The sequence below is a fragment of the Mustela putorius genome, unplaced genomic scaffold (genome assembly GCF_011764305.1).
Source record: "Mustela putorius furo isolate JIRA1106 unplaced genomic scaffold, ASM1176430v1.1 tig00000145_pilon_pilon_pilon, whole genome shotgun sequence".
Taxonomy (NCBI): domain Eukaryota; kingdom Metazoa; phylum Chordata; class Mammalia; order Carnivora; family Mustelidae; genus Mustela; species Mustela putorius.
In genome coordinates, this window is record NW_025421294.1 from 37,549,135 (window position 1) to 37,561,575 (window position 12,441).

Consider the following 12,441-nt stretch of genomic DNA (forward strand, 5'->3'; position numbering starts at 1 on the left):
GGCATATTAATTATATTGATCTTCCTTTTTTTAAAAATAAAGATTTTATTTATTTATTTATATGACAGAGAGACAGCGAGAGAGGGAACACAAGCAGGGAAGCAGGGGGAGTGGGAGAGGGAGAAGCAGGCTTCCTGCTGAGCAGGGAGCCTGATGCAGGGTTTATGCAGAGTTGATGCTGGGTTCATGCAGGACTCGATCCCAAGACCATGCTAGCATGACGTGAGCCCAAGGCAGACGCTTAATGACTGAGCCACCCAGGTGCCCCAGTTACGTGGATTTTCTTATTTTGAACGAGTTGCATTACTGGGACAATTCTACTTGATCGTGTGGTATTTAGCATCTTTTAAATATGCTGTTGGATTCAGTTTGCTAATATTATGTTGAGAGTTTCTGCATTTATCTTCTTAAGGCATATTAGTCTGTTGTTTTGGGGGGGTGTTTTTTTGTTTTTTGTTTTGGGGTTTTGTTTTGTTTTGTTTTGCAGTTATCTTTGGCTTTGGTTAGGGTAACACTGGCCTCATAGAATGAGTTAGGAAGTGTTCTCTACTCTTCTACTTTTTGAAAGCATTTGAAAAGGATTGGTGTTAATTCTTTAAATGTTTAGTAGAATTCACCAGCAAAGGCTTCTGGTCTTGGGCTTTTCTCTATTGGGAGGTTTTCTATTACCGATTCCATCTTTTGTTATAGGTCTCTTACTGTTGATGTTGTTGTTGTTTTTCTTCCTCCACTTCCTCCTCCTTTTCTTTTTCTTGTTTTTCGATTTTTTTTCTTTTTCCCAGCAATCTCTACACCCAAGATCAAGAGTTGTATGATCCACTGCCTGAGTCAGCCAGGTGCCCATCTTTCTCCTTAAGTCAATTTTGATAATCTGTTTCTGGGAACTTGTCTGTTTCACCTAGGTTGTTTAATTTGTTGTTGTACAACTAATTGTTTATAGTATTCCAGTATTGTAATCCTTTTTACTTCTGTAAGGTAGTAATAATAACTGTACTTTTGTTTGTGATTTTAGTTATTTGTGTCTTCTCTCTTGTTCTTAGTTGAGCTAAAACGTTTTATTTTGTTGATCTTTTCAAAGGACTAACTTTTGGCTTTATTGAATCTCTTTTGTTTCTCTGTTCTCTGTTTTGTTTATCTCTGCTCTTATCTTTACATTATCTACCTTCTGCTAGCTTTGGGTTTACTTTGCTCTTCTTTTTTTAATTCCTTAAAGTGTATAGTTAGGTTATTGATTGAGATCTTTCCCTCTGAGCATTGCTTTTCTGTATCCCATGAGTTTTTGTATTTTGTGTTTTTGTTTTCATTTATTTTTTCACATTTCCTTGTGGTTTTTTTATTTGATCCATTTGGTATGAATGTATTGTTTAATTTCCATATATTTATGACTTTTCCAGTTTTCCTTCTTACTGGGTTCTATCTTCATTCCATTTTGGTCAGAGAATATGTTGTATGATTTCAGTCTTAAGTTTATTGAGACTTGTTTTGTGGCCTAACTTAGTAGTCTATTCTAGCAAATTTCCATGTGCACTTAAGAAAACCATGTATTGGGACGCCTGGGTGACTCAGTTGGTTAAGCAGCTGGCATCGGCTCAGGTCATGATCCCAGCGTCCTGGGATCGAGTCCCACATCGGGCTCCTTGCTCGGCAGGGAGTCTGCTTCTCCCTCTGCCTCTGCCTGCCATTCTGTCTGCCTGTGTTCACGCGTGCTCTCTCTTCTGACAAATAAATTAAAAAAAAAAAAAAAGAAAAGAAAACCATGTATTTTACTATTTCACTATTGTTGGGTAGAATGTTCTATACTTCTGTCTATAAGGTTTAGTTCATTTATGGTATTGTTCAGGTCTTCTGTTTCTTTATTGATGTTCTGTCTATATCCTATCCATTATTGAAAATGGAGTATTCTGCTTTCTAGCTATTGTAAAACTTGATCCCTTCACTTCTGTATTTTCTTCATATATTCTGGGACTCTATTGTTAAGTGCATATATGTTTATAATTGTTATATCTTCCTGATGGATTGACCTCTTTATTATAAAATGTCCTTCTTTGTCTTTAGTAAAAAAGTTTGTGTTAAAGCCACTCCAGCTCTCTTTTGGTGACTGTTTGCATGATATATCTTTTTTGATTTTTTTGCTTTCAACTTGTGTGTTTTTCAATCTAAAGTTATGGACAGCATATGGTTGGATGATACTTTTTTTGTCCATTCTGTAATTTTCAACATCTTTTTTTAAGATTGAAAAAAGAAATTTTAAGTAATCTGTGTACCCAATGTGGGGTGAACCTACAACCCCAAGATCAAGAGTTGCATCCTCTGTTAACTGAGCCAACCAGGCACCCCTGTAAATTTCAGCATTTAATTAGAATGCCTAATATTTATATTTCATGTTATTATTAGTAAGATAGGACTTACACTTGCCATTTTGCGCTTTTTTTTTTTTTTTGCTACATGTCTTATTTCTTTTTTCTTCTAGTAATGCTTTATTTTATGTTAAATAGATATTTGCTAGCATATCATTTTAATTCCCTTGTCATTTCTTTCACTATATATTTTCGAATCATTTTCTTATGGTTGGTTGCTCTGGAGATTATAAGTAACATCTTAATTTTTAACAATCTAGTTCTAATTGAAAGCAATCTAATTTCAGTAGCATATAAAAACTTTAATGTAACCCCTTCCCTTCCCTCTTTGTGCTGTTATTGATATATAAATTACATCTTTATACACTTAATATATTGTATGTTTATCAGCACAAATTTATAATTATTGCTTTATACAATTGTCTTTTAAATCAGATAGGAGGGGCACCTGGGTGACTCAGTTGGTTAAATATCCAACTCTTGATCTTAGCTGAAGTCTTGATCTCAAGCTCGAGAGTTCAAGACCTCCATTGGGCTTCATGCTGGCTGTGGGCCCTAATTAAAAGAAAAAATCAAATAGAAATAATTTCAAGTCAAAAATATATATTTCTTCATGTATATTTAAGTACTGTCAAGTATCACTTTATTTCAGCCTGAAGAACTTCTTGGTATTTTTTTGCAGAGCTAGTCTGCTAGCAGCAGATCCTCTCAGTTTTTGTTTATCTAGGAATGTTTTACTTTCTCCATAATTTTCAAAATGTACCATTTGCTGGGTATAGAATTCTTAGTTGACACACTCTTCGTTATTTTGAATTTGCCATCTGACTTCCTTCAGTCCTTCATGGCTGCTGCTAAGAAATCAGCTGTTGAACTTTTTTGAGAATGTCTTGTATGTAATGAGTTCCTTCCTTTTCTTTCAAGATCTCTTTATATTTGGTTGTTGTCAGGTTAATTATGATATATCTAGATAGGGATTTCTGAGTTTGTTGATCTACTTGCTATGTAGATTGATGTTTTTCATCAGATATAAGAAGTTTTGTGCCACTTTTTTTCCCAATACTCTTTCTAACTTTTTCTCTACCTTCTAGGACTCATGTTATGTGTATGTATATTGGTAATCTTAATTGGTTGCCATTGTCAAGAACTCTTGAGGCTTTGTTTATTTTCCTTCCTTTTTTTTAATGTTTCTCAGACTAGATCATCTCAATGAACCTATCTTCATGTTCACTGACTCTTCCTCCTTCCTGCTCAAATCTGATATTGAGTCACTCTAGTGAATTTTTCATTTGTTATTGCACTTTTCAACTCCATGATTTTAAAAATAATTTCTATCTCTTGGTGGGTAGAGGAAGCGAAATGAGTAAATGGAAGTGGGAGATACAGGCTTCCAGTTATGGAATGAATAAGTCACAAGAATAAAAGGCATAGCAAAGGGAATATATTCAGTTGATATTGTGGAATATAGTCAGTGATATTGTAATAGCATTCTGTGATGACAGATGGTAGCTACACTTGTGGTGAGCATAGCATAACAAATAGAGATATTGAATCACTATTGTACACCTGAAACTAGTGTAACATTGTGTCTCAACTATATTCATATTTTAAAAATAATACTTTCTATCTCTTTTTTTCTTTTTTTTTTAAGATTTTATTTATTTATTTGACAGACAGAGATCACTAGTAGTCAGAGAGACAGAGAGAGGAAGGGAAGCAGGCTCCCCGCTGAGCAGAGAGCCCAACGCGGGGCTTGATCCCAGGAACCTGGGATCATGACCTGAGCCGAAGGCAGAGGCTTTAACCCACTAGCCACCCAGGTGCCCCAACTTTCTCTCCCTTTATTAAGAGTTCTCAGGGGTGCCTAAATGGCTCAGTCAGTAGAGCATATGACTCTTGATCTTAGGGTCATGAGTTTGAGCCTCACATTAAGTATGTAGCCTACTTTAAAAAAAAACCAAGACTTAGTTCTCATTCTTTTAGTTCTTTACACATGGTTTTCTTTAGTGCGTTGAATATATTTAAGATAGCGACTTAAACTCTAGTAAGTCCGAAGTCTGGACTTTCTCAGTGAGATTCTATTATCTGCTTTCCTTCCTCCTTGTGTGTGGGCCATACTTTCCTTGCATGACTTACTTTTTGGTTAAAACCTAAACATTTATAACCCTTCAAATCAGTCTCCTCCTTCAGGGTTTGTTATTGTTGTTGCTGTTTTGTTTTTTTGTTTTTTTTCTAACTGACTTTACTGAACTAATTCTGTAAAGTTTGTGTTCTTTATTAAGTGTGGCCCCTGAAGTCTCTGCTAGTTAGCTTAGTGGTGAGCTAATGATTGGATATATTTCCTTAAAAGTGCAGAACCAGTAACTCTCTCATTCTTTGCTACATGGCTCTTTGTTCATATTGGGACTCATCTTTAAAGTTCATCTGGTTTACTGCTGTGCCTTAGCTCTTACTTCCTGCTGTTACAGAGTCTTAGTGTCAGAAGTGAGACCTTAGCACATTCTTGGTCTTTCCTGAACATGTACACAGCTCTAGATATGCACAGTCCTATGCCTGTGCAGCCTTTTAGATTCCTAGAAGTGTGTAGAGTTTTTCTGGACATCGCATTCCCCAGCTTTGAACAGTTTTTCTTGCTTGACCCAAATGTTTCACTACCTCTTGCAGGTGCAGTGTTAAAAAATTTCTGCTTGTTGTTTTTGACAAATGCCCCCAGGAAAAGGCTGTTTATTTTGGGAGAACTGTAAGTTAGGTAAAATAAAGACAGACTCTATGAGTAGTATTTCCTAGAGAACATACACATAGGCTAAAAAATGAAAGCTTTTTCAATTTGGGGTTTTTTGTTTGTTTGTCTTGTGTTTTTTTTGTTTTTTTTTTTTGTTTGTTTTTTTGTTTTGCAAATGGGGCTCTTAAAGAGCTCCAACCCTGTTCTGACCCTGCCCCGTCTTGTGCCTGTGATGCTGGTGGCTTTTACTATGATTGCTGTTTGTTGGTTTTCAAGGTTACCTTGGAGGTGGGAAAAGGGGGATTAGTCAAAGGCATGTTAAAATACCACAAAATTCATGGTTTTTGTCAGAATAGCACTTTTTTCTTTTCTTTTCTTTTCGTTTGTTTTTTTTTTTTTTTAAGATTTTATTTATTTGACAGAGATCACAAGTAGGCAGAGGCAGGTAGAGATTGGCGGGGGTGGGGGTGGGGGAAGCAGGCTCCCAGCCGAGCAGAGAGCCCGATGCAGGGCTTGACCCCAGGACCCTGAGATCATGACCTGAGCAGAAGGCAGAGACTTAACCCACTGAGCCACCCTGGTGCCCCCAAATAGCACTTTTTCTTAAATAAGAAAGACTACATGCTCCCTAGGTTGTAAGAGGTCTTTGGTTAATTGCCAGAGTTCTGAAGTTTATTTTGACAATATTCTCATTGTATTTGTAGAGCTTTTCAGAAATCCTTACTCTGCTTTTCTTGGTGATAGCACTCAATTATTTGGTAAGGCGAGTTGAATAATAATTTAAAATATCTTTTATATTTATTCAGGTAGGTAACCATTTTTGGTGATCCCCATTCCTTTGTATAGATTCTTATTTCCATCTGTTACCGTTTTATTTCTGCCTAAAGGACTGTATAACGTTTCCTGTGATGCAGGTATGCAGGTGATAAATTCTTTCAGTCTTTATATGCCTGATAAGATCTTTATTTCATCTTTGCATCTATGTTTATGAGGCATACTTGTAGGCATACTTGTTTGTAGTTTTTTTTTTTTAATTTGTCTTATTTTGTTACCGGTGCTGTTGTGGACCCCATAGATTGAATTGGGGAGTATTCCGTTCTCTTTTGTTTTCTGAAAGGAAGAGTAATTACATCATTTCTTCTTTATATTGATAGAATTCAATAATCCCATCTGGGCTTGGAGTTTTCTTTTTTGGGAAGTTTGTAAAGACAAACTTAATGTCTTCTACAGAAGTAGTCAAGTTAATTAACCCTTTTCTCCTCAGTGAATGTTACTTTATTATCCCTTGAAAATCTGCTGGATCTTTAGTGATGTTCCCTTGGTCATTCCTGATGTTGATAATCTTTTTTTTTTTTAAAGATTTTTGAGAGACAGCTAGAGCACAAGTTGGAGGAGGGGCAAAGGGACAGAGGGAAGCAAACTCCCCACTGAGCATGAAGCCCAATGTAGGGATTCCATCCGAGGACTCTGAGATCCTGCCTGAGCCACCCAGGTGCCTGATGTTGAGCATTTTTGTCTTTTTTTTTTTTTCCTTGGTCAGTCTGGCTAGAAGTTTATCAGTTCATTGACTTTTTTTTTAAGGCTTTTGCTGTTATAATTTTTCTCTTTTTTCTGTTTTCAATTTCTTTGGTTTCTGCTTTTTATTACTTTCTTTATTAAACTTTGAGTTTAATTTGTTCTTTTAGCATTTTAAAGTAGAAGCTTACATGGTTGATTTGAGACTTTCTAATAGTAGCATTTTAATGCTATAAATTTTTGTCTAAGCAGTGCTTTTTGGAAGCATCTTAAAATTTTGATATATTTTCATTTTCATTCCATTCAAAGTTTTGTTGTTGTTGTTGTTTTAGATTGTATTTATTTACTTGACATACAGAGAAACATCAAGAGAGGGGAACACAAGCAGGGGGAGTGGGAGAGGGAGAAGCTGGCATCACGCCAAGCAGGGAGCCAGATGTGGGGCTCCATCTGCGGACCCTGGGATCATGACCCAGGCTGAAGGCAGACGCCTAACAACTGAGCCACCCAGGTGCCCCACTCAAAAGTTTTCTTTTTCTTCAAGATTTTATTGATTTATTTGACAGAGAATACAAGCAGGGGAAACCGTAGGCAGAGGGAAAAGCAGACTCCCTGCTAAGCAAGGAGCCCAATGCGGAATTGATCCGAGGACCCTGGGATCGTGACCTTACCCGAAGGCAGACATTTAACTGACTGAGCCATGTGCCCCTCAAAGTATTTTCTGACTTCTCTTTTACCCATGACTTATTTGGATGTTTTGTATTATTTAATCTCTAATTATTTTAGGATTTTTCCAAATAACTTTTATGTAATCAGTTTCTAATTTAATTCCATTTATGATTGTAAAGCACATTTTATGTCATTTCTGTTTTCTTAGGTTTTTTTAAGATTTTGTTTATTTATTTGACAGAGATCACAAGTAGGCAGAGATAGGCAGGCAGAGAGAGGGAGAAGCAGGCTCCCTGCTGAGCAGAGAGCCTGATATAGGGCTCTATCCCAGGACCCTGAGATCATGACCCCCCTACCCAGGCGCCCCCTTCTCTTAGGTTTTGTAGTGCCTATCTTGGAGTGAATGATATATGTGCCCTTGATATGAATATACATATTTTCCTTGTTGGGTGGAATGTCCTAGCAATGTCATTAATGTCAAGTTGATTAATAATGTTTTTTGCTGTCTTCTGTATTATTGATTTTTTTTGTCTTCTTATTCTATTAGTTACTGATTGAAGAATGTTGAGATAGCCAAGTATAATTGTGGGATGGTCTTATTTCGCCTTTAGTTCAGATTTTCTTCATATACGTTGAAGTCCTATTGTGGTTTTTTTTTTAAGATTTTATTTATTTATTTATTTGACAGACAGAGATCACAAGTAGGCAGAGAGGCAGGCAGAGAGAGAGAAGGGGAAGCAGGCTCCCCGCAGAGCAGAAAGCCCGATGCGGGGCTCCATCTCAGGGTCCTGAGATCATGACCCGAGCCGAAGGCAGAGGCTCAACCCACTGAGCCACCCAAGCACCCCTAATGTGTTCAGATCTTAATTGCTTCTCAGTGTTTGAGTTTTCTTCCTAAGAAAATTATTGTGAAAATATTCAAAGATGAAAAAAGTAGTAAAATAAACACTTGTGTACCCTTGTAGATTTAGTAGTTAACATTTTGCTACATTTACATTTTTCTCTCTCTTTTAAAGATTTTATTTATTTATTTATTTATTTATTTATTTATTTATTTAAGAAAGAGTGTGTGTGTGTGCATGAGCAGGAGAGGGGCAGTGGTAGAGGTAGAGAGATTCTCAGTCAGACTCTGTGCCGAGTGTAGAGCACCCCCACTCAGGGCTCAGTTTCACAACCTTGAGGTTTTTCCTTTATCTTTTTTATTTCCTATAAGTAAGAAGTTCAGATTTAAAGCTTAATTAGATTTAATTAAACATTTTGGGTATGAATATTACATCTTTGTTTTTTATACTTCATACTACAGTGCATTAAGAGGTTAAGTCCAGCTATTTGGTTCAAGTAATGAGTGTCAGATATCTACAGTGTAATTTTTCCTCTGTGATCCTCTAATGGCTTGTTTGTTCTGTTACCCAGGATGTTTTAATATATCTATTGATGATCCTTACCCTAATCAATTTTGGGGTTGTAAAGAATGATTCCTTTAAACATGTCATTCTTCCTTTATTACTGGCATTCTTCAGTAAGAAAGAGCCTTTCTTCTCTCATCTTTCCCTTTTAGTAGTAGTAAAGATTCATGAATTTTACTTATTCAGTATATTAAAGTCAATTCTAGTCATTATTTTTTATGCTCCAAAATTGATGCAGGTGTTGTCTCCTTCAGACTTGTCTTCTTTGTGCCTTTGAGGTGATCTCATTTGTCATTCGAGCACTTTCTTGTTCTCTCAGCCAACTACATGTCCCAGGCTTGCTTTTAATTTTTCCAGGCCTAATCATAGCACTAGCCATTTCTCCAAATGCCCTAGGACCTTTTTGATGGGTGTGGTATTTAGAACTAAAATCTGGGAGTGAGGTTTATTACTACTATTATTTCTAAGCCGTTTTAGTCAACAGAGCTATAAAGCACTTTTTAAATTATGAGTTTATATTGATATGTACAATTCAAAATTAGCCTAATTTTTATGTTTTTATTTTTATTAAAAATTTCAGTTCCTGGGGTGCCTGGGTGGCTCAGTTGGTTAAGCATCTGCTTTTCAGCTCAGGTCATGATCTCAGGGTCCTGAGATGGAGCCCACATCAGGCTCCCTGCTTAGAGGGGACCCTACTTCTCTTTTCCTTCTGTCCCCCCACCCCCAGCCCCTCTGCCACTTGTGCTCTCTCTCTCAAATAAATAAAATCTTCTTAAATTTCAGTTCCTGAGGTGCCTGGGTGGCTCAGCCGGTCAAGCATCTGCTTTCGGCTCAGGTCATGATCCCAGTGTCCTGGGATCGAGCCCCACATCGGGCTCTTTGTTCTGCAGGGAGCCTGCTTCTCCCTCTCCCTCTGCCTACCATTCTGCCTCCTTGTGCTCTCTCTTTCTGTCAAATAAATTAAAAAAAAATTCAGTTCCTATTGATATTAATATAGTTCTTTATTTACTTTATTCTACAGTAAATATCCAGTGTTGTAGAATTATAGTAATTAGTATTATGCATGAATTCTTAGCACTTAAACCTGCTGAGTGAAGTTAAAGATGTCTTTTGTAGTTGATTTTTTTGTTGCTTAAAATTTATCCCACTAAAGTTGAATAATCAGAATATCATGTTCAAAACTGACTTGAGGGGCGCCTGGGTGGCTCAGCGGTTTGGTCTGCTGCCTTCGGCTCGGGTCATGATCTCAGGGTCCTGGGATCGAGCCCCACATTGGGCTCCCTGCTCCGCAGGAAGCCTGCTTCCCTCTCTCTCTCTCTCTTTGCCTGCCTCTCTGCCTATTTGTGGTCTCTGTCTTTCAAATAAATAAATAAAATCTTTAAAAAAAAAAACTGACTTGAAATAATTATTTTCTTTATATGGTTATGTTAACATTTGATATATACTTACATTCATTTATTTCTGTGTTTAGTGTTAGAGTTTGGATTTTTTGTTTGGTTTTGTTTTGAATATGTAAAACATTTACAACTTTCCAAAAGTCAAATCTATATAAAAAGCTATACTCCTAAGTCTTGCTCCCATCTATCCCTTCTATCCCATAGCCCTTGAAGATAACTTGTTTTCATTAATTTCTGGTTTATCCTTGTAGCATGTGTCCATTTGTTTTTGTTTTTTACAAAACCAAATATATAGAGAGAGGTAGTTGTTTCTCCTATTTCCCTAAACAAAATGTATCACTATATATGTACTGTTCTGTCTCATTTATTTGACTTGATTATTCTGGAAATTTCTCCCAATTTGAGTTTCCACAGTTCTCCTTTATTCTTTACAGTTGCATTATATTTCATCATATTGTTGTACTGTATATATCCATTGGATTGCTTTTAATACAAATAAGCATGCAGGAAATAACTTTTCATATTTACAAGGAGTATATCTTTTTTTTTTTTTAATTAATTTATTTATTTGAGAGAGAGAGAGAGACCACGAGTTGGGGGTTGGGGCAAAGGGAGATGGAGAAGCAGACTTCTGGTTGAGGAGAGAGCCCAACTTGGAGCTCTATCCGAGGACCCTGGGATCATGACCTGAGCCAAAGGCTGATGCTTAAACAACTGAGCTACCCAGGCACCCCTATATGGCGTATATCTTGAAAGGAGAATCCTAAAGCTGGGATTGTTGACTCAGTGAATGGATGAATAAGTGATTATATTAGATGTTGCCAAATTCCCCCTTCACTGGGAATCCTTTGGATAATAATCCTATGGTATTTTAGACTCCTACTTCAAATGTAAGAGAATATCTTATTTCTCCACAACTTACCAGTGTCAGATTCGTGAGTTGTTGCCTAAGAGCAAAAAAGGGAATTCCAGCATAGTTTTCACTTGCTTTTCTCTTATGGGGGAGATTGGAAATTGTTTCATATGTCACTTAACCTTTTCCATTTTGAACTGGATGTTCACATCTGTTGCCCATTTTTCTGTTACAGAGTTTCTGCTTTTTGTCTTCTCCATTTTTAGTTTTGTATACCAGGGAGATTAGCCCCTTATGATGTAAGTTACTCTCCAAGCTTGTCATTTGTATTTTGACTCCTCCTGCCCCGACATGAAAATTAAGTCTTTTCTTATTGCTACTGGAAAAGCATTTACTATTCTTTTATTACAGAGAAATTTATATTTTCTTGTAGTGCATACATTGTTTCAGTTTTTACATTTAGAACTTGGTTCATTCATGTAGAATTTATTATGGTGTACAGTTTAAAGTATTGACCCAAATTTATCTTTTTCCCAGAGACTATCTAGTTCCAACATTGTTACTTAAAATGCCCATTTTTTTCAACAGTCTAAGATAAAAATCTCTCATATACTAAATATCCATGTATATGTGGATTTTTTCTGAACTTCATTATATTCTAAATGTTCATATGCCTTATGCACTTTTAACTGTAGTGGTTTTATGTTTTAATATTTGTAGTATTTAGAATGTATTTAATATTTGTAGGGCCAGCTCCCTTGTTGTGCTGCTTTTTCAGGATTCTCCTAGCTGTTCTTGTCCATTTGCTTTTACATATGAGAATCAACTCATCCATCTTCAGAAAGGTTTTTATTTTTTTTTAATTAAAAAACTTTTTTTAAGATTTTATTTATTTATTTGACAGAGACAGACAGTGAGAGCAGGAACACAAGCAGGGGGAGTGGGAGAGGGAAAGCAGGCTTACCACCCAGCAGAGAGTCCAACATGGGGCTCAATCCCAGGACCCTGGGATCATGACCTGAGCCAAAGGCAGGTGCTTAATGACTGAGCCACCCAGGCACCCCTGGTTTTTAAAATTTTTAAAAATTTATTTATTTGAGACAGAGTGAGAGGGAACACAGCAGGAGGAGTGGGAAAGGGAGAAGCAGGCTTTCCATTGAGCAGGGAGCCCATGTGGGGCTGAATCCCAGGAACCTGGATCATGACCCGAGCTGAAGACAGATGCTTAACTGACTGAGCCACCCAGGTGCACCCCCAGAAAGTTTGTTTTTTTTTTTTTTTTTAAAGATTTTATTTATTTATTTGACAGGGAGAGATCACAAGTAGGCAGAGAAGCAGTCAGAGGGAGCGGGGGTGGGGGGCTCCATCCCAGGACTCTGAGATCATGACCTGAGCTGAAGGCAGAGGCTTAACCCACTGAGCCACCCAGGAGCCCCAAGTTGTTTTTTTGTTTGTTTGTTTGTTTGTTTAATTATTTTCATTGGAAACATGCTAAATGTAGATATTCACTTGGAAAGAATTGGCA

General features: G+C 36.9%; 1 protein-coding gene across 3 annotated transcripts in view; it reads left to right on the forward strand.

Annotated features, from left to right (window-relative positions):
• The window catches only part of UBTD2 (ubiquitin domain containing 2), a 63,738-nt gene that overhangs the window by 24,912 nt on the left and 26,385 nt on the right, over positions 1 to 12,441 (forward strand). The window lies entirely within an intron of this gene.